The sequence below is a fragment of the Borostomias antarcticus genome, assembly GCF_949987555.1.
Source record: "Borostomias antarcticus genome assembly, chromosome: 10".
In the NCBI taxonomy this organism is placed as follows: Eukaryota; Metazoa; Chordata; class Actinopteri; order Stomiiformes; family Stomiidae; genus Borostomias; species Borostomias antarcticus.
This window is the reverse complement of record NC_140243.1, coordinates 7,342,089-7,369,437: the sequence shown is the minus strand read 5'-3', so window position 1 is coordinate 7,369,437 and position 27,349 is coordinate 7,342,089. Positions and strand designations below refer to the sequence as shown.

Here is a 27,349-nt window from a genome sequence, read left to right as displayed (position 1 = left end):
CTTAGATGGCTTATTTCAGGGCTGTACATTAACTTTTTAGCACATAGCACTGGTGCTACAGGGGTTGATAGTAGGGCTGGGCGATATTGACAAAAACATACATTGCAGCGATGCAATTTTTTGCCATATATATTGCAATATATTTTGTTTTTTTTTAAAACAGAAATAAGCAAACTTGTAAACATACAGGCCTATGTCCTATATGAGGTTAGAACTAAACACCGGTACAGACTTACACCGGTAGCCAAGTGTCTTGACTGCATTCCAAAACGCCTACTAATAATGCGTCTCTTAGTTTTTGACAGTCATCAAACTTAAAAAGTTGAGCAAAAAGTTTGTAGCATGACATGTTTTGAGTTAACATAGCAGGGGAAAAAAGAGAACAACATTGCAGGCCCTTGCAATGTGACTATTGCGCATGTGCACATTGCCATGGCGATGCATAAACGATATATTGTGCAGCCCTAGTTGATAGTTCTGTAGCATGGAGCCAGAAAGTTGTAGCACGGGTATAAAATGTCCATTATCACCTCTACTGAACACAAGTTATGCAGTTGATCACTTAAAACCACCTGGAAAGGGATGTTTCTGTACATATACAATATGAAATAATAACAAATATTTTCAGACAAGCATCTTTAGGTTTTCCCGGCTGACCTTTGACTTAATAATAAAAACTAAAGTTATTAGGAATAATCACATTAGTGCCTCACGGGACACAAAGGCTGCTAACCCTTGTATGCCGTAAATGTTACCTTAGGACATTTATACAAAGAAAACACAGAATGGTCTTTCTACTGTACATTAGACAAAATTTACTTTACTGAGCACTGCGTGCTCAAGAGCTGTTTACAGTGTAAATCAGTTTGGATTAAGTATTGGATATCATAAGTTGGCCTATACCAAACAAACAAACAAACAAACAAAACAAAAAGCCTAGGATTAGCTGAATGGGAAACCAAAGGTTTAAAGTATAATTTTGTCATGGGTATTAATGCATTACGATTTAGGCTATAAGGCAGTGGCAATGCTATTAAAAGGGAAAGGGATGAAGGAACTCATACCCAAGCTAAGAGGAGTAAAGCTTCTTTATCGTTTCACATGTGCATTTGCCTTGTTGTCGTGTCAGAGCTGAGTTCATGGGATGATAGAAGTTGTGCTCTAGGTTAACGGGTCACCGCAAAATCTGTTTTTATTAGTGGATCATCCAATTTGACATGACCCTGCTAGCCCTTGTAGTGGTGATCAAGTATCACTGTTGATGGAACGATTAAGGAAAATATTCCCGCACGTTCCTTTTCCCTGTATCAACCATTGCCTATCACCTTGTGTGCATTTTTTGAAGGGTAGAGCTCTTTAGGCCAGGGTCAACAGACTGGCCTTGTGCTTCCAGTCAGGGGTCAGCTGTGGTGATAGCAAACACATCTATATAAGGTGCTCAAGTTTATGAGAGTGTCCCATAATCCTTTGAATCCCTCCCCAGATCCAACTTTCTTTTGTTCTAGAATCAAGAGCCACCAGAGAAAACTAGGGCTGTCAATGTTAACGCTCACTATTAATCTGGAAACTTGAATACGTTTAGACCCCCTCCCGTGCGCAAATGAATCATATTACCAAATGTGAACCCAACTTCCTCCCATAATCCCAAACGTGAGTGTTACCTGGCTTATCTACATGTTTCACATGCCTTTCAGCAGCTAATTAAGCCAGGTAAACACTCTTTTCTTTTTGAAAAAGCTTCCAGATGGAAGTTTAGATGAAAACCAAAAGTTGTGTGCATATATTGCAGTGATGTAGGCTATTCTGTCTTTCCACCGAAGCAGCTTGAGCAAAAATGTGGTTAACCTTAAGTGTGTTAAGGTTATGACTCTTGAGTCTTATCCCTTCTAAGCTGAGCCGATTTGTGTCGACCGGGGTCGACATACTATTGCCCTGTCCCAATACCCACCCTAAGCCCTGCGCCCCTCACTGAGGTGTGCACTTGGGTGACGTATTTCCGGAGGTAGGCAAAGGCACAGACAAGTGTGAAAGTCCACTCTTTACAAGGCTGCTACAAAACAAATTTTTGGGACACCCTTGGTTACGTCATTCGTTGTTTACCTCTCTCGCAGCTGTTTTTGGTGGTGAGTACGGGCATCAGCACGGGCATCTCTGTTTCAAAATCTAGTTTAATAAGAACATTCTCATTAGTTTTGTGATATGATACTGAAACACCAATCTGTTCAGTGTTTCCCTCCGACCCTCTAGGGGGGTCCGCGGGCATGCCCCCCCAGAAGAAAATTTAGCACATTTTAAATTTAAATGCATCAATCTGGAAGATTGAAAAGAAGTCACACCCACAAAGGATGGTAAATGAGACAGAACTTTAATGGTCGGAACCTGACCTTGAGCTATTTACATGCATTTTCACATGAACTACAACCTAATTTTCACTCTGCATTAAAAAAAACCCTGATATATACACACATTGTATTTACAAAGACAAAGATAACAAATAAAAATCTACATTTCTAAAAGATTCAATTTCCAGTATCACAAGTAACATATGTAGTCACAGTCTAAGGGAGACTCACATATTTCTGTTTTTTCTTTTTATGCGCCTACATGAGTGCACAAACTGTACCTGGCGTGGTGGTGTTGAAAGAAGCAGACAGTGAAGAAAGAGAGAGGAATATAGTAGGCAGGAGGAGGACACAAATCAAAGTAGGTAACAACTAATGTTACACACTAACTACAAAAAGTAAACCTGTTGCGTTCTTGTGATTGAAACAAGTTTAGGTAGGCTACAGTAACGTTATATTACACAGGCTAGCAGCAGTGTTTCACCTACGATACAGTTGCAGAATAAGACTAAGCCTAAACTGGAAGGGCTAACACAGCCAGACAAGGGATTTGAGGCACGTTCAAGTAACTAACTTTGGCCAATACGACTGGCTAACGGCTAGCAAAACCTAATGAAATGGAGCGGTGGGCTAATACGTCTAGTAGCCTAGTAGGCTAGTAGCCTAAACACTGATTAGTGAAGTAGGGGAGTAGGCTATTGAGTGCTGTGCCCTAAGGGGGGGTATTCAAAGGTGCCACCAATTAAATTAGTTTAATTTACCCCAATAGGAAAATAAAAGTACCAGTCAGGATTCTTTGCAAGGTTTATTGATCAAATCATAGATTTTTTTAAAAGTCCATCCATCCATCTTCATCTGCTTATCCGGGGTCGGGTCGCGGAGGCAGCAGCTCCAGCACTTAAAAAAAAAAAAAAAAGTATAAAAAAAAATAGCCTACAAGATCACCTACTAAATTACGTTTCTGAACATGCCATAAAAGGCACAACAAACTCCCCTGAAGAGGTGATTGAGCTTGATGAAGTTAAACATCCGTCGGTCTCAGTAGTTAAATAAATAGGCCTACCATATGAAAGCTCACACAATGTAGTATAACATTAACGTGGTAGCCTACGCTTGGTTGGGCATCGTTAGCGTAGCAGACGCTAAAATAATATAACAGATTTCAAATAGTTTCGTATAGGTCTTTTTCAGATGATGTAGGCTACCTCTGGGCACATCCCTAAGATGCAGTTAAAATTTGATGCCCTGGTTTGATTTTGTCTTTTGTGTGGAGCTTGTTTCTACAAGCTGTCTGTCCTTGGCATCATATCAATTTTATATTCCATGACCATATAGCTTTTCATGATCATTTGAGTGTCCCATTTAAAAAACGGGGTCACTCCTTCAAGATTCAAGATCCGTTTGTTTACGTACAGTATATAGTTTACACATACAGTACTTGGAATTTGACTAGGGGAATGGCACGCTGATGAAGATGACATAGGACAGGGTGCAGGACAGGACAGTGCAATCGATTATGAAACGATTATCGATGCATATTGAAGCATCAACATTTTTTATTGGTTTCTCATGTTTGTTGGGTTCCCAAAGTATTGCTCAACCCAACTTGCATACTGTGTGGCTCTTGTCCAGGTATTTTTTCCCTTCAACTTCATAGAAGCCAAAGTGCTTCCATGATGTCTATTTGCTTTTAAAGCAGCGGGTGCCAGTCGAATTCCTTTCTCATGCTCTGCCATCTTCACCAAAACTCAAACGTAAACACGACGCAGATGACTGTTTTACGTTACGTAACTTAAGATTCACCAACTTTTTTTTACGTTGCACCATCAAGTCATAAGGAATTTATGCTTACAGCGCGGGCCTTTTTTAAACGATTGAGTTTTCCGCATCGAGCGATGCATTGTCCAAAAGAGAATCACGATGCATCTAAGAATCAAAATTTTCCGCCACCCTTAGTGCAAAGTGTATAAAGTGTATAATGATAATTAAGTTAATGATAAATTATTATTCAAGAAATAAATACCACTATTATCGGTATCGTATTGGTATCGGCAAATCAGGTATCGGAATCGGATTGGAACTGAAAATAAGTGGATTGGTGCATCTCTATACACAATACTGATTGTGATACACTGTACAGTACATAACCTACATTACCCGGTCATTGTGTTTGTATTAATGTTAGAACAACCTGAACTTGATACTGTACATTTATTTTCATCAGAGAGGGACTGGACAGAAAAAGAGGGATAGATAAACAGGAAAAGGCATGGTCTAAGTCTTCAGGCTGTGGTTTCTTCCATATACGGGAGAAGAGGGTAGAGGGCTGCCATTTTCAGCTCAAATTCCGCACATAGTGGGAATTCCTTAAAGCAAGGAGCGGGAAATTGGAGCTTTGCTCAATGCATGAAACTCCAGGGGGAGAATAATTTATCAAAACCGTTTGAGAATGAAACTGCAGTCTGTCCTGTCACACGTTCATGGGCAAAACAAGCACATGCGACTCCTAATCTTATTTATGGGAAGCTATTCTCTCATTTTGATGGCTAGTGCTGATATCAACTTTTTATTTGCTGGCATGGAATAGATTCACAGAGTCTCTAGGTTGCTCTGGAGGACTATTCATTTTCCCAACATTCCAACCCAACACCATGTTTACATGGGGATGAGTCCTGCTGGGTTTCACCACAAAATATTTGTCAATGCATTATAAATCAAGTTCAGAATGTACCTAGCATTGTCTTGAATGGCTGATCATCTCTCAGAGAAAAAGGTCACTTGCAAAAATTGCCAATGAATGATTTAGGCCTCTAATACAGTAACGTACATGAAAAGAGACAGAACAGAAGTCAATGCTGGCACATCAATCTTTCAAAACCCGCAGAGAAGCCTGCCTATCCCAGCTACATCCTTTGAAACATTCTTGGAAACGGTAAGAGTGCATATCATGATTTACTGTAGCCGTGAGGGCACTATAGAGCAAGGGTTAGGATTAGGGTTACAAGGTGTCTCTCATATTATTGATATGATGGAATTGAGACTTTACCGGCCGTTATGATGACTCTAGCCTTCCATTCACCCTGAACCCTCCTACAGTATGTGAGACCCAGCTAGGCTATTGGCCTGCGGACTATTCTTAGCCCCCGTTGAGCTTCTTAGAAGTGGTCAGGCAGATCTTTTTGGTCATATGAGGTTTTTGTTTCCTGACCTAAGGTTATCCTTTTATTCGAGAGTCTGCCCTTAGGCACATCCCCTTAAGCACATCAGCGTCTAGTTTATTTGAAACATGCATTTCACTTTGTCCTTCTGCTTTAAAAAGGTGGTTATAAATACACCATAAAGCCCATAGAAAAGCTGAAGGTGATCTCAGGAATATGTATTTTTCATTGGCTTTGATCTACCTTTTCAGGCCATGACCACTCAGCCCCCATCAACCTGTCTGCTGAAGGGGCACTTAGGAAGAAGGGCTACTGTCTATAGAGAAAATGGACTCACTACTCAGCTTTGGAGGATCTTTGTAGATGCTTTGTTGGAGAATGTTGAAATATGTAGAATGGAGGCCCAAGCAGCCAAAAACAACATGCACCTCATGCACCTCATGCATCATCATGTACTGTAGGTAAAAAACATATTAACAACAGGTCCCGAGCCACACGGGCCAGGAGAGATCACCAGGCGAGAAGACAGGCTTCATACTACTTTTGTGGTGTAGGCCTACACTCTCACAGTGCTATGTAGAACCCACTTAATAAATGTTCCAGGTAGAACCATTTTAGGTAGTCGAACTTTGCCTCCATATAGAACCTTGTAAAGGTAAAGCTTCAAACCCCAAATGGTTCCATCTGATAAGTAAAGGGTTCTATCTGGAGTATTTATTTATTTATTTATTGTATTTTTTTTTTTACAGAGGGTTCCCCTTTAGGAACAAATTGTTTATCAGTTTCAGAGCCACAATAATTTTATTGCCATTTGTACTTGACATACATAGGAACTTTTTTCGACACAGTGGAGCCAACAACAACACAACAGTGGACCAGTGCAAGGACAGGACAGTGCAAAATACAAACATAGTGCAAAAACTAGCAGTGCATTTGGCCTACAAAAGAGACTGCAGTAGTCAGTATAGTGCAAAAATTGCAGGGTAGTCAGAGGGCAGCCTTGTTGATAAGGCTGATGGCCAAGGGGAAAAAGCTGCTCCTGTGTCAAACAGTTTTAGCCTCCTGCCAGAGGAGAGCGGTGTGAAGAGGCCATAGCCCGGGTGGGAGGTGTCGGCCATGATCTTCCAGTTTGTCTTTACCTACTGTATACGTTTTTTTGTCCATCCACACTGCCTATGATGAACAATACAATGATTTATTTGACTTGTCTACAGAAAAGAAGTTAATCAATGGTAGGGCAGTCCATCATAATCTAATACACAAAGACCTTTTCAACGACTAAATGACATTTCTTTGACAGATTGGGAGTCTTTGAAAATGTGTTAATCGGCCAATGTACTTGGATTGGCTGATCACTTAGGTTTGATTAAGAATGGCTGAATGCTAAAGGTCTTAGATAATTTTGGTATTAGTCTCTGCCATTTTCCAATGGGCTCCTTGGTTGGAAATTGCTCAACCTAAATTATCTTAATGGATTTTATTTTTTATTTAAATTGCTTCCATTTATGAATACTGTGAAATGTCAGAACTTTTAAGGCCTGTAAGAGTGTGAATCTGAATAATGAAATCAAACCTATGTATGGGTACAGTAACTTTCATCTTTTGGAAGTCAACATTCATACAAGCAATGTGGAGGTGTAGATACAGTAGCAGTGATGGTTGGATCACTCTTCATGCTGGAAAGAAATCACCCTGATAGACTAGTGGAATTCTAAGATAAATAAATAAATAACAGGACCATGAGGGTCTTTTTATTGACCACACAGTAGTACACGCTTAAGCGGAAAACACAACACCCATGCTTTCTTCGGGTGCAGTTCCCCTTCCAAGTTGTCCTCCTCCATCCAGCCTTGTCAGTGACACCCGGGGGACCAAGTCCAAGTGCTCAGTCCAAGTCCTGGTCAGGGACAGGACTGAAGAGCATCTGTTCTTCTGCATGTTTTTCGTATGGGGTTCTTTGGGAGGAAACTTGTGAACGTGGGGAGAACATGCAAACTCTGCACAGAAGGGAGACCATATTACTGTGAGGCGACAGTGCAAAGTACTGCGTGGCACGTGAATGATTTGGGGTCAGTGTCTCACTCAAGGACTTAGTTTTAGTCTTAAAATTTAGTCATTGCAGTGAATTTATCCTCAGCTATGGATTTCAGCCATGGCTTTAGGCTATGAGTAATTTGTTTGAGTCTGTTTAATTTATTAGGATAGTCATATTACTGCTTTGCAAGCTTGGACATGACTTTTGGGTATCCTCAGGATAAATTTGTTTAAGCTGTTTTTCACCGGCAGCCAAGTTTGCTACAGATTTTAAAAACCTGCTTACAGTATTTTCTCTGATATATTTCTGAGAAAATTTAATTTTGAGAAAAAGTGTCATGGACTATTGAATTTCACTGCTCTGTTGCCCTCAAACTTGGTACTCCAGATCATCTGCATGCTGATGCTGTCCACCTGTCCCCTACATTGTCCTCAGCCTCCCAGGAAGCCATTTGCCTCTTGCCAGGCTGTCATGGTAAAAAACCAGGCCAGGTTCAGCCTGGCTTATGTGCGTGGCTGAGGTGTTTCTGTTCACGACTGGTAGAACGGAAGCTAGTCATGCCACTGAAATAGCTGTGAATTGAAATTACATTAAATAATGTCTGATAAATTAAGATGGGTCTTGTCGCCTGGACACATCAGTTCCAATGCTTCCAATGCTAATCCAGCACAATAACCGTGGGATAGCCAGTTAGCTCATGAGCTCACAACAACTAGCAGAAGCTTCCATAACATTAATTGGGGTTAGAATAAGGGTTGGGACAGGATCTGACCTATAAGACAAGGGGTAAAGGTTGGAGTGAAAGGATGAACATGTGGAGGTTTGGGGTATAGTCCCATAAAGTCATCCCCACCGGGTCTTGAACCCCGGTCTCCTCGGTGGGAGTCCAATGCTCTGACCACTACTCTACTTGTGCAGTGGAGATTGGCGGGTTGATTTTGGTGTCCTTCTTGATTTTGGTGTGCTGGGACTACTGCCTCTTGTGGTGCCAACAGAGAGATGCAGGCCAACATTGTCGTGAGTAAGGGAGGGAGGGAGTGATAACCCGACAAACGCTATACTAGCTGCGCGGCTGGCCAGCCAGGCACAAAAAGTCCTTAATTGACTTGACTGGTTAAATAAAGGTTATATAAAAATAAATACAATTTTAGCGGTGTGTAGTTTAATGGATTATTATTAAATAACATGCAAGAATATTATTATGGAGTGAAATGGAGTGAGTATTATTATGGAGTGTTTTCGAGTAGATACTGTATGCTAATTATTTAATTCATAATTCGAATTATTATGTAATTCATTATTTGGATGCCCAGTAAAATTAGTGCCTGACTGCCTCCATGTGTTACGTGTGCAGATGATACTGTATCTCAAAACATTATGGTGTGAATTAATATCTCTCTCCCACCAAAATTAATAGGTGTGTGAAATGCAGAATACAAACAGATTGTTCTAATTTTGGTGGGTTAGATGATCTTAGATTAGAGCTAGACTTAAGGCTGGGGAACACCAAAGTTCTGCAACCAATGGGTTCATCAAACATCCATTGGCTGACTCGTCTTTTAAAACTTTTCCCCCCACTTTTTTGTGAAATGCAATGTTTTTCAAAACTTTAGTCAAGAGAATCAAAATGAATGTGCAAAGCTAAATTACAAAACATTGCTTTCAATAAATGTAAAACTTTTTTACATTTCCATATACTGTAGCTTACAGTATATCTCCAAGATGCTGAACTTACCAGCAGATCAGATGGTGGCAGGAAGGTGGTGGTGGTGATGATGGTGGCCGTGATGGTGGCCCCTTCTCTCAAACAGCCCCTGCGCACCAGAGATGGGAACCAATCTGCTTGTCCCCTGCTGTTTCTGGCAGACTGTCTGGTCGATGTGTCCTGGCCTTTTGAGTTACTGCACTAAATAAAAATTAAAAAACCCAAAACAACAAATACTGTCACGTTGATTGATGCCAGTCGCATGTAGTAGCAGTGTTCCCACTCCTGTTCCCTGTAGAATACTCCACAACTTATCAACATGGGAAACTGACAACATCAATTTATCATAGAACAAAGCCTCCCTCAACTGGGAGAAAACACATCTCCGGGCCCTGGAGACAAAAAGTAGTCCACCCCCACCACTCTTACCTGCTCCTAAACAGGATGTGGGACATACAGAACACTAGAAATAGAAAATATTACAATTAGGCTATCATATTTGAATCTTCCCCCTGCCGTCGAAAGTCAAACTTTCTTTAATAAGCAATCGGGAGTTCATGAAGAGAGATGCACTGAAGTGAATCATTTAATGAAATAACTACAAAAAAGTGTATTTTGTAGGTCATACTAATTCGAATGTGGTATAAGAAATACTATTCAGCAATACAACCTGTGTACTGTACTGTACACCCATGCAGATGATATATCAATATACTGCATCATGTTGTGCCCTATTGAATCCTGGTGGTTTTAGACAAAGGCTTTTCTTGTATCTTTACAGGAGTCTGATCCTGTAGTGAGTGACTGGCCTCGCTGTGAGTTTTGAAAATCTTGGTAAGTCCCATTCGCCACTTCTGTCTGCTCTGCCATCACAATGTGCATAAGGATCAGAACAGCCACTGTGAAGACTAATACCCAGGCAATCTGTCTCATTGATTTGGAAGATAGAGCTTCCCCCTGGCATGATGGACTCTCACGTTTTTTGTTTTGTCTGTCTTTTTCACCCTATTTCTTTTCTGAAATGAACTAGAGCATTCCAGTTTGTTTTATTCTTTTACATGACCCACACTGCTCTGCTGCACATTTCATACCTTTGGAGGGCTGTGGTATTGGATCTCTAAAGCGGGGGTTGGCAGAGGGGGGTTATATAAGCTGACCCGGGGTCACCAAGACCAATCGTAGGGCAGGAGGTTGTCTTTATGACATAAGCACTAAGTCATACCCCCCCCCACCCCCTTCCCCTTCCATGATGCATCTTCAGTTCACTGTCTTGGATATCGAGGAAGCAGGACACCATGTGTTCTGTTGCATTATATTCCTAACCTCCCAACTGCCCTTTATGCAAACAAGGTTTTGTCTAATTGGCCAATAAATAGAAGGGATTCAGACTGAAAACTGTGACCCCATCTGGAAGAGAGTGACCGGCGGTCCAAAGCCTCTTCCTTGGGATAATGATGTTGGATCACCTGATTAACCTTACTGGTCAATGAATGCTGAGAAGAGAGTAATCTTTCTGTTGTTTTATTCATCATCAAAAGCATGTATCAAAAACATACAGTATCAACCATGCTTTAGGCAATGGTTCAATTATAGATTTCAGACATAGCTTAGTTCAACAGTTATGTAACAGGATTTAGACAATATAACATACCTGTGAACAGATGAGCAGGTGTTTGACAACAGGTGGATGTAGCATGCTAACATGCTAGCTTGCTAAGCTAAGCTAAAGCCAGCGTGAGATAGTTTAAGCCTTCATGAGTTACGAGGTAAGCGCGCGTAAGTCTCCTTGGTCCGGTGGTTCTCTCTTTTATACGGTTCAGTGGAGAAGCTTAATATAGGCTGTCAGCTGACCATTCTTTATTATGGCCATGAAGCATTGATGAAACATTACTACCTAGGTCAAGATTAGATCTGACCTATATCCAATGTCTGGATTGACCAATGTTCCCTGTTGACGGCTATTTTGCTGACTGCATGGTCAACTGAGAGACCCCTGACCTTCCCTCAACTTCTCTATGCGGTGTGTGGCTCTAGTCCAGTGCTGGGCTGCTTGTGCTCTCCCTGTATCCTGTGTCCCTGCTACACGGCAGCTTATCTAATTATACACTGATATCAGCCACTTGCAGAGCACGAATCAAACCTTATATGGTTTACTAAAACTGGTGGCCGTCTGTCTCAAAAACCCTTACAAAACCCACATCAGATACCCCCGTCTGGCAGTCTAAAGACTGTCACAGTGAATTCTTCACCATCGGCTGCTAGCTTAACTCAACAATGTCAATAAAACAACAATTAACATTAAACAATAACTTCAGACAATAGATGCTAACTCAAAAACACACAGTCAATTTTTAAAAGAATTGTGTTTGTTATTCAGAAAACATTAGCTTTGTCTGTAGGTTGGAGTAGGGAGCGGAGTCCTGCGTCTTTGTCCTCAATGTTCATGGGACAGGTGGCGCCAGTCTCCACTGCCTCGTCCAGAACCCCACAGCCAAGCCATCTCGCGAGAGAGAGTTTCTCGAACACATGTGGAGAGGAAACCCACATGTTAGTCACAGTCCTTAACCATTTTTTTTCTTTTTCTTAAAACATAAGACAGTTAAACACTTTTAAGACTGTTAAACAAAACAAACAAAAATTCGTACATTGACAGATAAATAAACTGCTTTGTCCTGTTACAGATAACTAATGACAATATGTATATATTAGTGATTATGCATTAAGAAAAGTCATCCTCACGGACATGTTTTTCTGCCTCCTCGCGATGTCCGTTGAGGTCCTGCTGTTTTTCTCCGCCCCCGTCTGATCCATTGGCACACGTTCAGTCTTTTGCCACCCGTCTGATGGTCACCGTCTAATCCCCTGCCACTCGTCTGATGGCATCCATAGGAATGTCCTTTACCACCCGTCTGATTCTTAACACCCACACTCCCTAGCATAGGAGTGTCCTTTGTCCGATCAGTCCAGTAGAGTGTAGAGGAGACTGGGTAGACTGGCACTCCATAGACGCCATTCCTTGATGGTCTTTGGCTCAAGAGTCACTTTGTTCCTTTGTTAGTGGAACTTCAGCACAATGCAGAGGTTACAGATGTCCATATTCACTTTTGGGTAGAGGGGAGACTGGAACTCAGCATAGCGTAGGAGTTAGGGTACATTCCAACCACATTTACTCCTTTTCCTTATCAGCAAAAACATTTGCAATTTTCTTGTTCCAATTAAAAATTAAAGTTATTATACATTTCTAATAAACTTGTTGTGCAGATAAATTTCGGACCAGCGCCTTGTCTGTACATTAACTTAAACTTGCTGCTTGGTTGGTATCAAAATAGAACTTATTTAAAACTTTAACTTCTGACACCAAACAACATCCTCTATCTCACTGAGCTAATTAACAACAACTGACGTTTGGTTTTACAAATAGACTATGTGTCGTCATAAAACACTGGTGGTATCTGCAATAGCCCATGAAATATCGTTGTTGATTAAAGTATACACTGAAACAAAGGATACAACAATAGAAGTTGCATCATATACTAATGGTCTGCTCTTTAAAGTGTGGATGAGTGGCCTAAGTGATCAGAGTTTCATAATATATTCAACAAATTAAAGAGACAGCTGTTTACAGTACTTTGTATTGTAAAACATTTTGATGCATTGTCGCTCAATCTTAATGACACTCTGGTCACTGAGTTTGTGAATAACAGTCTGAAGATCTAATGTATCCTCGGCAGGGGCTAGGTATGTTTGCCAACAGCGATGTCTCCGATTGGTGGAGCTTGCGTTGGATTGTGGGTAATGTAGTGTTGGTTTCAGAGAACAGAATTAAACATTTTCCAAAAATCCAATTTCTGAAATAAAATTCTGAAAGAAATCACACTACATCTATCCTTTATGACAATCTTCGCTGATGTGTTGTCCACGAGAAGTTAGACTTTAGTGGAAGATGAATAATAATAACAACATAGGCAAATACAACCAATCCCCCCCTTGGACACGAAATTATCAAAATAATGCAGTGGACAATTAATGACATGTTTTAACTAAATATACCTAGATGGGGACTGTAATTAATAATTTAATTCCTTAGTGGAGCACAAAGCATTGACCACTCATAGCAGAATTAATGTCCATACTCCTGGCGTTCTAGAGCTATCTTTCTTCACTGTTTTTATTATATCATTTTTATTTCATTTTATTGTATTTTATCTTATTTTTATTTATTTTTCAAAACCCCATTCCCTGGCCTTCCCTTTGTGTCCCTCCCAGAGGTCTGGCTGGGGGTAAGGTGTCATACTCCTTTCTCCATGCCCCGTGCGGCATCACATTCCATGTTCCACGCACCTGAACCATAGGCCTCCTTTCGGAACCCTATCGTCCAGCCGCCGGAACCCCACAGTCCAACCGCCGGGCTCACCCGTCAATCACCTCCCCCGTCTGGCGCCAGCCTCGTTGGGGTACACATTCTTTTGGGCGATGACCTCAGCATGTCTCATGGTCACACCTGGCCTTTGGGGTATGATGAGATTTCACAAACAATGAACAGTTGATAATCTCTGACGCTCTCTACTCTACCTGCTTCCTGTACGCTGTGGCCTGTCACCATTCACTACTGCCTTGACCCCGCCCCCTCTCTGTAATGGAGAGAGAGACAACATTGGTCAACAATCACACTTGGCTTTTACACAGTGGTAAATGCAGGCTAGAAAGAGACCTAGTTTCCTGTCTGCCAGGACAATTTCCGCATGTGTGCTCAACACCTGTCTTGGCATTCATGTACTGCTGTTCTGATTCTGCCATGTTGCTCTATCTTCCTTTGGATTGAATTAAAAACACACAAATTAACACCACAGTATAATACTTTGTTAGTACAGCTCTAAGATGAAAGTAAAAATACAACAATTCTCAATGGTAATGACAATGATGGCAATTGATTGCGCTTTAGTCTTAATTACCATACCGACGGTTCATGTTGGTATCCTGACCTCCATTGCTGCGCGACTGGTCTGGTTCCAATTTTATTTCTGCTGCACACAGAGACTTTAACAACAGATTAACAAATTCCTTATTCAATAGTACAATTGTACAACAGTGTAATATAACAATTTGTTCAATTTCTCATATAGTCATTGATTTTCTCTCCACATTCCTTTCTCTCATTATTTCCTGGTGATAATAGTGAGTGAAAATCGACTGATTATGATTTGGACAGTTCAATTAAAATTTTCAAAAATATAAATTATTCTAGCAACAATTCAGCTTATAAAACTAACACTATTATTCTAAAAAAAAAAACATTCTATACCTATTTCTAATATTTTACATCTATTTTCTTATAAAAAATATAAATTATTCTAAACAATGTCTTGCCCTGCTTTTTAACACTACCCTGGCTAAGAGCAAACACTAATTGGGACAATGTTTTTATTAAAAGAATGATTTTATAATTCTCTTTGCTAAATGACTTTGCAGAAGATAAAATATTACTAATTTCTTCCCCTCCAGGGCACTAGATTTCCAATGAATCTTTCGCTTGGGATGGTTAGTCTAGAATATAATTTAGCAAATAGTATTTGCTCTCTCTTCCTTGCCCTCATGTACACACTAATCTTTTCTTTGTCCCGCCTATGCCACTGAGTTTAAATAGTTCACTTAATTACTGCTTCTTGCTTTCCCTATAACTCAAATAAGTCATTGCCTACTTTCCCATCAGGGATAGGTAGTCACTAAAGTCGTCACTCTAGTCACTACGCTTCCCCTATTACTTTTTAACAGTAATTTCCAGTCTGGTTAAGCATGTTACTTGGTTAATTGGCTACTCACTCACAGCTCACCTGATCCTCTCTTCAGTGTAGTCTTGATGGTTAGTCTCCAGCTCTCGGACGTCAGGTCACGATGGACAACACAATCCCATCGTAGAACGGACCTTGGCTCCAGAGCACCTCACAAGTTAGTTCAGTCAGTTATTAGATTGTATGTCAATAGAAATATTTATCTCCAGTGGAGATAACATTTCTTGTGTAGTCATATTGTATTCGCTTGACCCAATGGCTGGTTCACCACGGCCGCTCTGTCCATCCTGCAGGTAAAAATACACTTCACAGATGTTAACCCGCTACGTCGTATTATTAAAGGTTTGATCAGAAACCTTAATCACGTGCCTTCCTACGAGTCTGCAAGATGGAAGACGTGGAGCGGTGGCACCCAGGCGATTAACCAATTAATCACTGGGTCAGTTATTTGTCTTAAATCTGCGCGTCATTCACCACCGGTGACGGCGTTGGCCCAATCAAACCACGGTTGGTTGACGCACAGGAATCGATTCTCCTTCACGACATCATCTCTCCTTACTCTGGAACAATACTCTCAGGAAGTCATATTATTGTTATGTTGTGCACTTTTCATTACAGCAATATTTCCTTAAGTAGTCTATTGTTCTGTAGACTCTGATCGCTTGATATTGTTACGTTATTTCACACGCGTTACAGTGCCAATTCTTGAAACAGTACTATATATATACCTGTTGTGGCCACTGAGTGTCTTCCAGCTGTGCTGGGGGGGTAACTTTTTCCTCTTGGTTTATGACGACCGAGTCATCTACACAATGTACTGCAGACCACCAGGTAAGCTGATGACCTGTCCTCCCCATTCTTTCTCAGGACAATAGGTGTCCCGAGCGTCTGGGGAGACAAGCACCATTATTGCAGATAGTACTCAAATCATCATTTGCAAGTTCCCTATTATTTTAAATAATATATATATATATATATATCTTCAGGGTATTTCAAAATGCAGTTTCAATAGTTTAATATCATAATTTACTAACAACTAATCATAGTTTTGGCTCAATTCAATATTCTTTGGGGTACTGTAATTTTGAAAGAGAGAGGGAGAGACAGAGACAGAAGGAGAGGTGAGAGAGAGGGGTGGGGGCTAGTGAGCAGAGGGGGGTGGGGGCTAGCCCGCCCCCTGAGCCGGGGCCGTTGCTATTAATAGATTATTGGTGCCTAAGAATTGTGTGTAACTGACGCACACACCGACCCTGCAGCTTTCTGCTCCAGCCTGTCCTCATGAGACACCCTCACTCTCATGAGTACACTCTCCTGATCTCCCAAAAGCGTTATAATAGCACTTTATTCAAATCAGCTGGCTTTTTTAGTGAGTAAGTTTCAGCACATTAGCATAGCTGTAGCGCTTAGCATTTTAAGCATCGTCACAGTTATTTTTATGACAGACATAAACATTGTTATCATTTTTTAGTCGTCACTCGCTTTTTCTGGTATTTCCTGACACTTTTCAACTACAATTCATTTACTGGAATCTGGCGTAACCTACAAATGTCACTTGTTTTCGAATTCCCTGGTCTGGTGTTTGTATCCGTTAGTTTGCGGTTAAATTATCAAATTAGGTACCGTACCCGTACAATTACGACCGAATGACTTCTCGACCGTTCTACCCTGAAATCAGCCCCCGTTTCTACATTCCTTCCCCGCGGAATCGTTTTTATTTCCACTTTTCTGCCAAGGTGATGCGTCTAAAATCTGCAGTTTTATAATCAACACATCCAATCGAGAAGTCACTATCTGGGGTCCCTTGTTTTGCTGTTTTTGGTTACAACGCAGGGAAAACGACTGTGTCAGTCCTGGCCAGCTGCCAGCGGTCGGTCCTTTCCCTTAGATCTTAACAATGCGTCTGTATTTCATTCTCTCCTGGAACTAATCACTAAATCACTCATTCCAAATTAATCAAATCTCTGGGAAATAGCACTGACTGGCGGTTGGTGCTCAAACATACATATTTTAAGCATCATTTTCCTGTTAGTTACAGTGACAACATTAAACTTATGCAAATTTTCACACAGCTTAAATCTGGCATTATTCCCGTTCAACATTCATTGACCCTTCAATCAATCAGTTCCATATCAGGTTCTTTTGACTGAAATATATTCAATCCTTGCCTGACAACGCCATTTTGATGTTGGATCACCTGATTAACCTTACTGGTCAATGAATGCTGAGAAGAGAGTAATCTTTCTGTTGTTTTATTCATCATCAAAAGCATGTATCAAAAACATACAGTATCAACCATGCTTTAGGCAATGGTTCAATTATAGATTTCAGACATAGCTTAGTTCAACAGTTATGTAACAGGATTTAGACAATATAACATACCTGTGAACAGATGAGCAGGTGTTTGACAACAGGTGGATGTAGCATGCTAACATGCTAGCTTGCTAAGCTAAGCTAAAGCCAGCGTGAGATAGTTTAAGCCTTCATGAGTTACGAGGTAAGCGCGCGTAAGTCTCCTTGGTCCGGTGGTTCTCTCTTTTATACGGTTCAGTGGAGAAGCTTAATATAGGCTGTCAGCTGACCATTCTTTATTATGGCCATGAAGCATTGATGAAACATTACTACCTAGGTCAAGATTAGATCTGACCTATATCCAATGTCTGGATTGACCAATGTTCCCTGTTGACGGCTATTTTGCTGACTGCATGGTCAACTGAGAGACCCCTGACCTTCCCTCAACTTCTCTATGCGGTGTGTGGCTCTAGTCCAGTGCTGGGCTGCTTGTGCTCTCCCTGTATCCTGTGTCCCTGCTACACGGCAGCTTATCTAATTATACACTGATATCAGCCACTTGCAGAGCACGAATCAAACCTTATATGGTTTACTAAAACTGGTGGCCGTCTGTCTCAAAAACCCTTACAAAACCCACATCAATAATTCTGAGGTTTTGATGTGAAAGAGAACTATAGAAGGGGGAGTAAATGGCTAATCGAATCTTCATCAATAATAAGCCATAGAGCAGTAAACTGTACATTAAAGTTGCAGTATGCAGTTTGTGATTTCCTGTTAGACTTTTGAAAGATTTTGAAAAAGGCAACTGACAAAATCCCCACCCCCTCCCTCCAAAGCCACTTCTTTAAACTGTGGGGAAACAAATTACACTTGCTAGGTAGGTTGACAGATAGGTAAGCCTTCCAATCAATTCAAGTTGGCAACTCAAAATGATTGGAGGTACTTATTACAGTCCTGCGACTTCCACAGATTACGGATTTATTTCATTTTAGAGCACTTTATTTATTGATTGCTGTCAGGATGTAACGAGAATTGACAAAAAGATATAGGAGCTTCTGAGCCAAAGCACATACTGCACCGTTAATAATAGATCCCTTCACTACCACCTTCAGTCTTGACAAGCATTACTGAAATAGATCTATCATCATTTTCATATTTGTTGATAAGATGATTGACTTGAGACTGACATTCAAGGAAATAGTATCCTTATAAGGAGAGAAACAGGTTAGTTGTGTTATGACAGAAATGGAGTTATAATGACGTCACATTATGTCAAAGGCAGGCCAGTCAGAGCAGACATTAACTCGTTAGGTCTCATTTCTGATAAGAGGCAGAGAGAGAGAGCCCTTTTAAAAACCCACATCAAATTTGTGTTTGCATGTTCTGATAGCACTAAATACGTCTCGCTTTAATTGATTACAGAGATTCAGGAGTTGTGTTGCAGGGGTGTTTTAGTCATGCTTGTGCATGACTAAACACGTGTTTATTAAACATAAATGTGGACGGGCTCTATCTGTTTGAATATGCACTATAAGCAATTTAGTTCAACCTTTATAGTCCTGGACTAGGCATGTAGACTGAGTCAATGGGTCCCTAGACATGAAAAATCACAGAGGTGCTCGTCCGCCACAGCGTCACGAATGACCCTATGGCCAAATCAAATATGGCTGCCATCGGCTATGATGAAAATCTAACTTTTTCGTTTCTGAGAGTATATACACATGTAATACCTCCATTCCCACTGATTATGGTATGCAGAATTCATTTCTGATAGTGTTATGACCATTCTGAGTGATTTTGACCTTGAAAGGTCAAAGGTCAAGGTCATTTTGCTATTCGGAAAACCATAACGGCCATTTTAGGAGTAAACACAGGCGTAATTCAACTAGGCCTTTTGTTCCTGTGGAGGCTCTTCTCCCCGTGTAGGCTGTTGATCTTGTGGCAGCAGTTCCTCTGTTTGCTGGTTTTCCTCATCCTCTAGAGGCTGGAGAAGCTCCTCTAGGTCTCTTGCACTGCTCCGGAAGAGCTCGTGCTTGGGGACCTTGAACAAAGCAGCTAAGAATGTAAGGAGAGGCGCTGGCATTATTGTTCTCTCCCATGATGCCTTCAAGTCAGTACTGTCACAGAAGCTGTCTTGCAGACCAAAATCAATGGGTGCTTCTCTCAATTTGGTGCCTGCCTCTCTCATTATGTCCTGATTCTTCAGCTTGATGGCTAGTTCAGCAGCACTGATGTCAGATGAAAAGAAAATGTCAGATTCATACATCCTACTGTTATGAGAGATTGTGACCGATTCTCCATAGTGAGCGATGATCAGCTGTTTCATATCACGGCTCTGGAAGGTACTTGTAAGAACCTCACCTTCTTCCAACAGGCTCAATGCAAACTCTACAATATCACTTAAAGTGCAACACTCTCCCTTTGCCAAAAGTTTGTCAATGTATGGGAGAGCACGAGCAAAAAGCACACACTTGATGTTGGTAATGGCTGGTTCCTCTTGTGCTTGGGGTTTATGTCACGTTCATATTTTTGCATGTAGTTCTGACGACAGAGTTTGTGCAAAGACAGAACTGTTCTTGGTTTTTGTTTTGTTAATAGTAGTGATGATATTTGGTTGGGACAAAGCTACTGTTTGTTAAATCCACCTTTGTTTACCAGTCTTTCTTACCTCCAGGTGTGCAAAAACTACAGGTGAATCTACATTTTAAAATGAATAAATATAAATATATTATCGGTTATCGGTATCGGTCTTGAGAAGCAGGAAGTTATCGGTATCGGCTTGAAAAAAAATAATATTGTGCATCTATTTATTATCATACATGTAATTATGCTAAACATATTCATTAAAAAGATGAGAGACAGGATTTTTGCTTAAATCATGGATACAAATCAATTAATTTACAAGTCATCAATTAATAAAACCAATAGACCAACCAGTGCTTTGTTACACCCCTATTTAATACAGTGCTATGACAGAGAGAGATGTCTCAGAGTCTGTGTGGACCAGTCTATTCCTAGACGCCATGCTGCATCACTGTATTTTACAGATGGATAATTACAATATATTATTCATGGTTTTACTGAGCTTTGTCAACAGAGAGCAGAAATTACTCAATGTACGTGGACAGCAGTTTCTGTTTGTTGATTCAAAACGACCCTTCTCTCTTCCTGCCTCTTCCAGTCTCATCTTTAAAAAAAATGAAATCATCCACCATGAAATGTTGGAAGTTCCAAGGTTTTTTTCCCTCCAAGATAATTCACAAGAGTGCTTCCTTTAGGTGGATATGGAGAGAAACCATTCAGTTCATTCATTCGTTGGTTCATTCAGTAAAACCAGGGCTTTTAAGGCACATCACAAGCTTTTGAACACCACGCTAGATTAGGTACTCAGAGACATTCTACTAACTCAGATAAGAGGAGCTTGACATAGGTTAACAGCAAGCTTGTCTTCAGTGTGCATGCTGATAGCAAACACGTGCCCCACGCACGCACGCACACACACACACAGACACACAATTAATGAACATTGATACATGCTTTAGGCTAGATCAGTTTGGGTTTTGAAACTGAAAGCATGAATAGAAAACAGAACAAGTAGTTTTGTATAAAACTATCCTCATGGACTGAAGCAGCCAAAACAAAAAGGCATCATTTACTGTGCTGGAAGAGGCCAGCGTGCGGGATGGTGGCACAGCAGCACTGGAAACTTTGCTAGCTTGTTTTCCTCTCGGTTTGTTGTTCCTGTGGAATCCTGGCTCTCTGTGTGTGTGTGTGTGTTTGGGCCAGCTTCTTGAAGTACACATCAACCCAAAGAATGAGTAGTGAGGCCGGCTGCCAGCTGAATTTGAAGAACAGCCTTACTTGTCTGTGGCATCCGGAACGTTTAACTGTTCCTTGGTCTTGACTGGAGTTGACTCTGTAGCTGAAGGGGAACTCTCTCTCTCTCTCTCTCTCTCTCTATATATATATATATATATATATTTGATTGAAATATTTTTCTTCTTTACTCATCAGTGGGGGAAATGTTCCACTTTAAGAGGTGAAGCCTTTGAGCACAAGGAAGGCGCCAACGGAATAATGATTGTATGGCCTCCTTTTGAGGGAATTTTATCATCACACAACCTATTTATTTTCTCAGTCATTCATCTAAATCATTAATCTAAATCTTAATATGAACGATTCAGTTACCTCAGCTGTCAGTAGCAAGAGAGTGAAGAATCCCATTAACTTGATTCCTGTGTTTGATGATTTTTATAGTGACTACTGGACACAACCCCAAAAAACCCTAACCAGTTTTTTGAGTGGAGGAACCACAAACCTTTTTGCACAAACTTTTTTCCATCACAGTTCCTTTTTCCCACTTTAGCAAAAGCAAAGATTTTTGACTAGATATAAGTGAAGCGGTTGAAAAAAAAAAAAAATCTCAATCTGAGCTGTACCTCACATGGTGCCTACACTGTTTTACACGTGGAAACATTGTTCTAACAAGGAATAATTAATCTATCATGGCTTCTTTTACCAAGGGGTAACGGATCATTACCATCATTACCATCATTTCTGACTCCACTGGAGGAACAAGACAGAATATTTATTCATGCCATCCGAGTAAAATAATCTCACTCTTTCTTTTTTACTTGTTCTATATTGAATCAGGATTCCTTTTATAATCATTATCCTTCCCCTCCCCAGTTCCATTAAATAATGGTGGATGGAGACATGGCCATTGAGTTTGACATGGCCAAATTACTAGGTCTGCATCCATCATCTTCTTACATTTATGTTTGCTAAAATTAATCTAAAGCCATAATCTGCTGTTGGTGCAACTGGCTGTCTAATTGTTGTAGTTCAACATAGACACTAGGGATGTCAATTTTAGTCATTTTTCTTTATCGATAATTGGTAATGTTAACGATCAGTTAATCGATTAATTCAATAAAAATGTTATAATAATATTAATAATAATACTAATAATAAAAATCGTTTTTGTTCCTCAGTCCATTTTATTATTTTCTCATCAACATTCCTCAATCAGTTTTATTCTTTTCTCAACATTAGGAATTAGGTTATTAAAACGAAAATAAAAGATTGACTTAACATTCCTCCAAAATGAACTTGGTTAATAAGTAAAAACTGTAACAGAACGAATTATTCTGTTATTCTAACGAAATCTGTATCTGACATTTAGCGGCCTACTTGTTCTTGTTAAGGAAGATCAGCATGTCGACGTGTTCGGGTGTGAGTTCTATTAATACATCCATGGTGGGGAGCGGAGCCTGTTAACAAGCAGTCCAGCATTAGAAAATACCCTCTCCGATGGCACTGATGTCTAGGTACTGGCGTGCTAACTGTGCCAATCTGGGGAATCTCGTGGCGTTAACGTTCCACCAGTCTTCCGGATTTGTATCCAGTTGTGGGGGCATGTCGCGTACAAAGTTCTCAACCTCCATGTCCATATTGCCAATAGCAGGAGCGGCTGCGTACTGCTCGCCCAAAAGAAGAGCCATGGCTGAGACATTACGCACGGCTGCAGCTTCAGCTCCCAGTGCTGGCTGAGCGTCTGCATCGAGAAAGCAGAAAAATGAACTGCACTGAGCTGACAAGAAAAGAGCACGGCTAGCTGGTGGTGGGCGGAAGAAAGTTAGCTTGGAGCTAGAAGTATAAAGTGGTTTTAACGCCCGCACTCGGGAGTGGTGGTCCTAACGCCCAAACGCAGTGACAAGACTTATTTCTGGGCTTGTGCTAGCGACATTTTCAACCTGGTACTATTTCTATGTTTGGTGGTCACCCTTCAAAACAGCATGCAGTCGAAGATGGACAGTGATAGGCCATGACTCAGTCTCCATTCAGGCCAGTGACCCAACCAGCTACAGTAAGTCAGGGGTGCAAACCTGTCAACTTATGGTGAAATTTTATGTTTTGAGTCCAAAGTAGGTCATTTGTGTGGTCTGCGAGAACAGAGTCATGAGGGAGAACCACATCTTCTGAATTGTCAAAAGAAAGGCTTCTGTGCTTGGAGAGAAGATGAAGGAGAAAATAAAATGCCAGTGTTTCCCATTGACTGAGTGACATATCCCTATATCCTCATGCTAAAATCGACTGTAAATCCACATTTTAAAGCTGATATAAAAATTAAAAAAAATCTTCATTGGGCCATGCCCCAGACCCCCTAGGTAGAGATCAACCGATATGCATTTTTTAGGGCTGATACCGATAATTGCCAAGTTGAGGTGGCCAATAGCTGATATTTAAGGCCGATGTTCACTATCACCAATTCACTTATTTATTTTTTACAAAATGACAAGAGAAAGCTGAATTAAAAAGCTATGCAAATAAAAAAGTTAATATTATGTTTTTATTTTGGTCATCACCTGGGCACACATCATGTTACAGCTCACACATATATACAAATGAATTAAAAATGCCAGTCTGCCAGTCTCCGAGTAGTAGTAGACAACTCCTCAAGTTTCCTTGGCGATGTGCACACGCACGCTCACCAACATTATATGGCTCTTTGGCAGTGACGCAATATCAGCTTTATGAAGCCGATAGCCAATATGACGCCAAAACGTGAATATCGGCTGTAATTATCCGCCGAGCGGATTATTGGTCGATCTCTCCCCTAGGACCCCCTTTGTCACCTTTTTCCACCCCTGATGAGTTTGCACTCCTGGTCAGTATAATGTACAGCTGACCCATGATCATCTTACACAAAGGACAGACAAAGAACATTAACAGAAGATTAGATAAGACAAACCAAGAGTGATTATGACAAAATGCACATACATTCTAAATTTATAGATTTATGGATTACCAACCCATGAGTGGGCATAGGTTAGTTTTAAGCCTTCGGAACATATAAAAAAACTGCAGCCATCAGTCAAGAGTAAAGCTCTACCAAAACAACAGAACTGAACTTTTCCATTAATCCTCTTTGGGTGTCACAAAGGGCCCGAGTGAGCAGTGAAGGAGTTAAAGATTAAGGAGAGTTTTGCCCGCTGGCCTTCGGGCCTGCCCCATAGCATTTAAACCAGAATCTGGTATCAGATGCTTGTCGCCGGGCAGGAATTGTCTTTAAATGTTAGATAGATGCTTGATACATTCTAAATAAGTGATCTGCGGATTAATCATTGATGCTCAAATGTGTCCAATTTTTGGATTTACACGATCGCCTACATTTATCCCTTTTATGCAGGCCTTTTAGGAGCTTTTAAACATTTAAAAAAGCTGCTCCTCAATATGTTTGTCAAAACAATCTGTAAGAAATCCCTGAGCTTCAGGAAAACGTCATGGAAAAACTCTTTCAGTGATTTGCAATTCAGTTTTTTATCTGCAGAGAAAATAAATAATCTGTTGCATTCTACTTCATCTCATATCGTAGCCACTGAATGCACTGAATGACTAACTGCAGCAGTGTATAATTTAGCAAATGGCTTTTGTGTTAGGTTTGTTGGCTCTGGACCCAATTGGCGAATCGAGAGACAGGAGATGTTGTAGAAAGCCCCAGCGTGCAGATTCATAACAAAAATAGTGGTACAAAAATGTGCAAAAAAGCAAGAAGGGCGGTGCTGGGTAGGAGGGTTGCAGCAGACAGGCACAACTCTGCTGTGTCTGGAGTCTGGAGGGACAAAGGGAAAAAATGTATAGAATGAGTGGTGTGAAAATCACGGAATGACTGAATAGCTGTATGGCTGTGAAAAGCGTGTAGGCTAAAATGGGCTATACACTACCACTAATGGTATGGCAAGATCTGGCAACGGTTGGAGTGCATACCAGGTTCTTGTACGAGGTGTAGGTGATTGCAGATGGGGATCGGGTGCAGTGTTGGAGGATAGGGAACGGGTGCGTAGCAAAGCCATGTCGTAAGCCGCAAGCGCCTCTCCTGGCGCAGAGGTACATGTACTGGGAACTACGGGGCTGGAGTCAGCTGACTCAGCAGGCGAGAGCACACCCCGGCCCCGCTGGTGGAGGGTGGAAACTCAGGTGAGCCCCAATGCCGTAGAGTGGGACCAGAGCGACGCACGGGGTTGCGCGCATGGGGGCACTGAGGACCTGGAAGAGGCATGAAGGGAGAGATGTGGAGGCAAGGACGGGGAAGCCGCAGCAAATGTGTTAAGAAACCGTCTGCCACAGGTGCTAAGGGAGTGATTTCAAGATCAACCTCGGCCATTTTACATTTTACATTTTTGACATTTAGCAGACGCTGTTGTCCAAAACGACTACGTTGTTGTCCAAAACGACTTGCAATAAATAAGTACATTTTGTTGCTCATTGTGACATGATGAAGTTCGATAGCCCCCATTGTTATGTATCTGAGGTCCTGCAGTCCAGGAGCTGCAGAATGTAGAGAGGGTGAGGGAAAGCTGAGTGGTTGGCAGCCTATGGCTCCCAAGAGAGAGCACTGAAACTATGTCTGTGAGTAAAGACAAAGAGCTAATACGGTCTGGCTCTGTCAGCTCCTCCATTCACTGGGCCAGCCCCATATGCATACAAATTGGACACAATTGAAGTGCAAAATCTTTCTACTGTAACCTTAAATTGTGGCGCGAGTATTTAGAAAGCACGTTTGAATTTGTCATGTAAGCTCAGTTTATATGTATTCTTTTTTTTCTGTCATCGTTTATTCCATAAACAAGGTTTTGTTGATAGACTGATTCTGTTTGGCTGTGCCAGTGAGGGCTGGGGTATGGATTATGTTCTCGAGCCAAAGCCCTTCAGAACAAGTTTGAAAGAAAGGGGGGTGGATGTGTTATGCAGAAATTGGAGGATAAGCTGTGTACTATAGCTCATTGAAAGAAAAGTGCTTGATACCTGTGATACTTAAGCAATAAACCACGAGAGGCCGTGTGTTATAGTGATTTTATAACAGCTAGGGGGTGTTGTTAGACACATAATATATGATTTGATATGAATTGTTAATTGAAACATTGGTAACACTTAATAAAAGGTGCACACTATAAAGCATTTATTAAGTACTTTATTCATAATTTATAAAGCGTTCATTATTACACATTAGTAAGCAATTTATTATCACATTTCTAAAGGTTTTATTCTTCATTAATAAGCTAACATAAAATATGTATTCACAGTTTTTTCATACTTAATAAACAATGTATTTGCCATTTGTAAATTATGTATCATATTAATTACAACATTTTTCATGTTGTTAATGGTTCATCAGGTTGTTTATAACGTGGAGGTTAATGATTGACAAACTATAAGTACTTAATGCATGCATTTATCCATGTAATGAATTAGACATGCACAGATGGTTAGTAAGGGGGTTAATAGATGCTTTATAAACACTTTATAATACTGTAATTCATGATGAATTCAAGTAGTTATAAAGCATTTACTAGGCAGTTGGTAAAGTATTATGTGGGAGTTGATCTAAAGTGTTAACTATTAGATTAGATACGTTAGATTAGCAAACGGTAGATCCGTCCTACTAACCAGTCCTGAAGAGAATCAAGCCGGTCCCAGCCCATAAAGCAGGCTGGACCTGGTCTAGTTCCACTCATGGTCTTGGTCTGGAGTTTGGTCTGTCTTTTAGGGGGATGAGAAATAGGGTAGCTATGCCAAATTGTATAGAATTACACAGTCAATGTGACCTAAAGGTCTGGATACATTTTAAAGTAATTTAATTCGATAACACAAACGTAGTCTGACACAATCCTTAAGTCATACATACATATTTAAAACTGATTTACAGCACACCATGCCATCAATATCTGCTTTGAAATTACATGATGGTCTTCTCTATCGGTCGTAATTTCACTGCTGACAACCACTTTCAGAAAACATCACAATGCTGTAGCTAGACATATGACGGGTGTGCATTCAGGGTCATAATTAGATTCCTGTATATGGAATATGGGTAATTTTCTGTAGTTCTATGAATCTGAGAATCCCTCCACTACAATGTCACTTTTGTGAGCTCTGCTTCAGTGCATTTCAGAGAAACCCTGGTCATAGTACTTTATCACCATAGGCTTCTGTTTTATTCTGTACATGAAGTCCTGACTATCTAGCTA

General features: G+C 40.7%; 1 protein-coding gene across 5 annotated transcripts in view; it reads left to right on the top strand.

Moving 5' to 3' along the window:
• lpp (LIM domain containing preferred translocation partner in lipoma) overlaps nt 1-27,349 on the top strand; it is a 176,441-nt gene that overhangs the window by 38,208 nt on the left and 110,884 nt on the right. For 3 of the 5 annotated variants that reach the window (XM_084444924.1, XM_084444921.1, XM_084444923.1), the window contains exon 3: nt 10,022-10,074. The exons of the other annotated variants lie outside the window; for them this stretch is intronic. The gene's annotated coding sequence lies outside the window, so the exon portion shown is untranslated. The remainder of the gene's footprint in view (nt 1-10,021; nt 10,075-27,349) is intronic. 5 annotated transcript variants of the gene reach the window in all.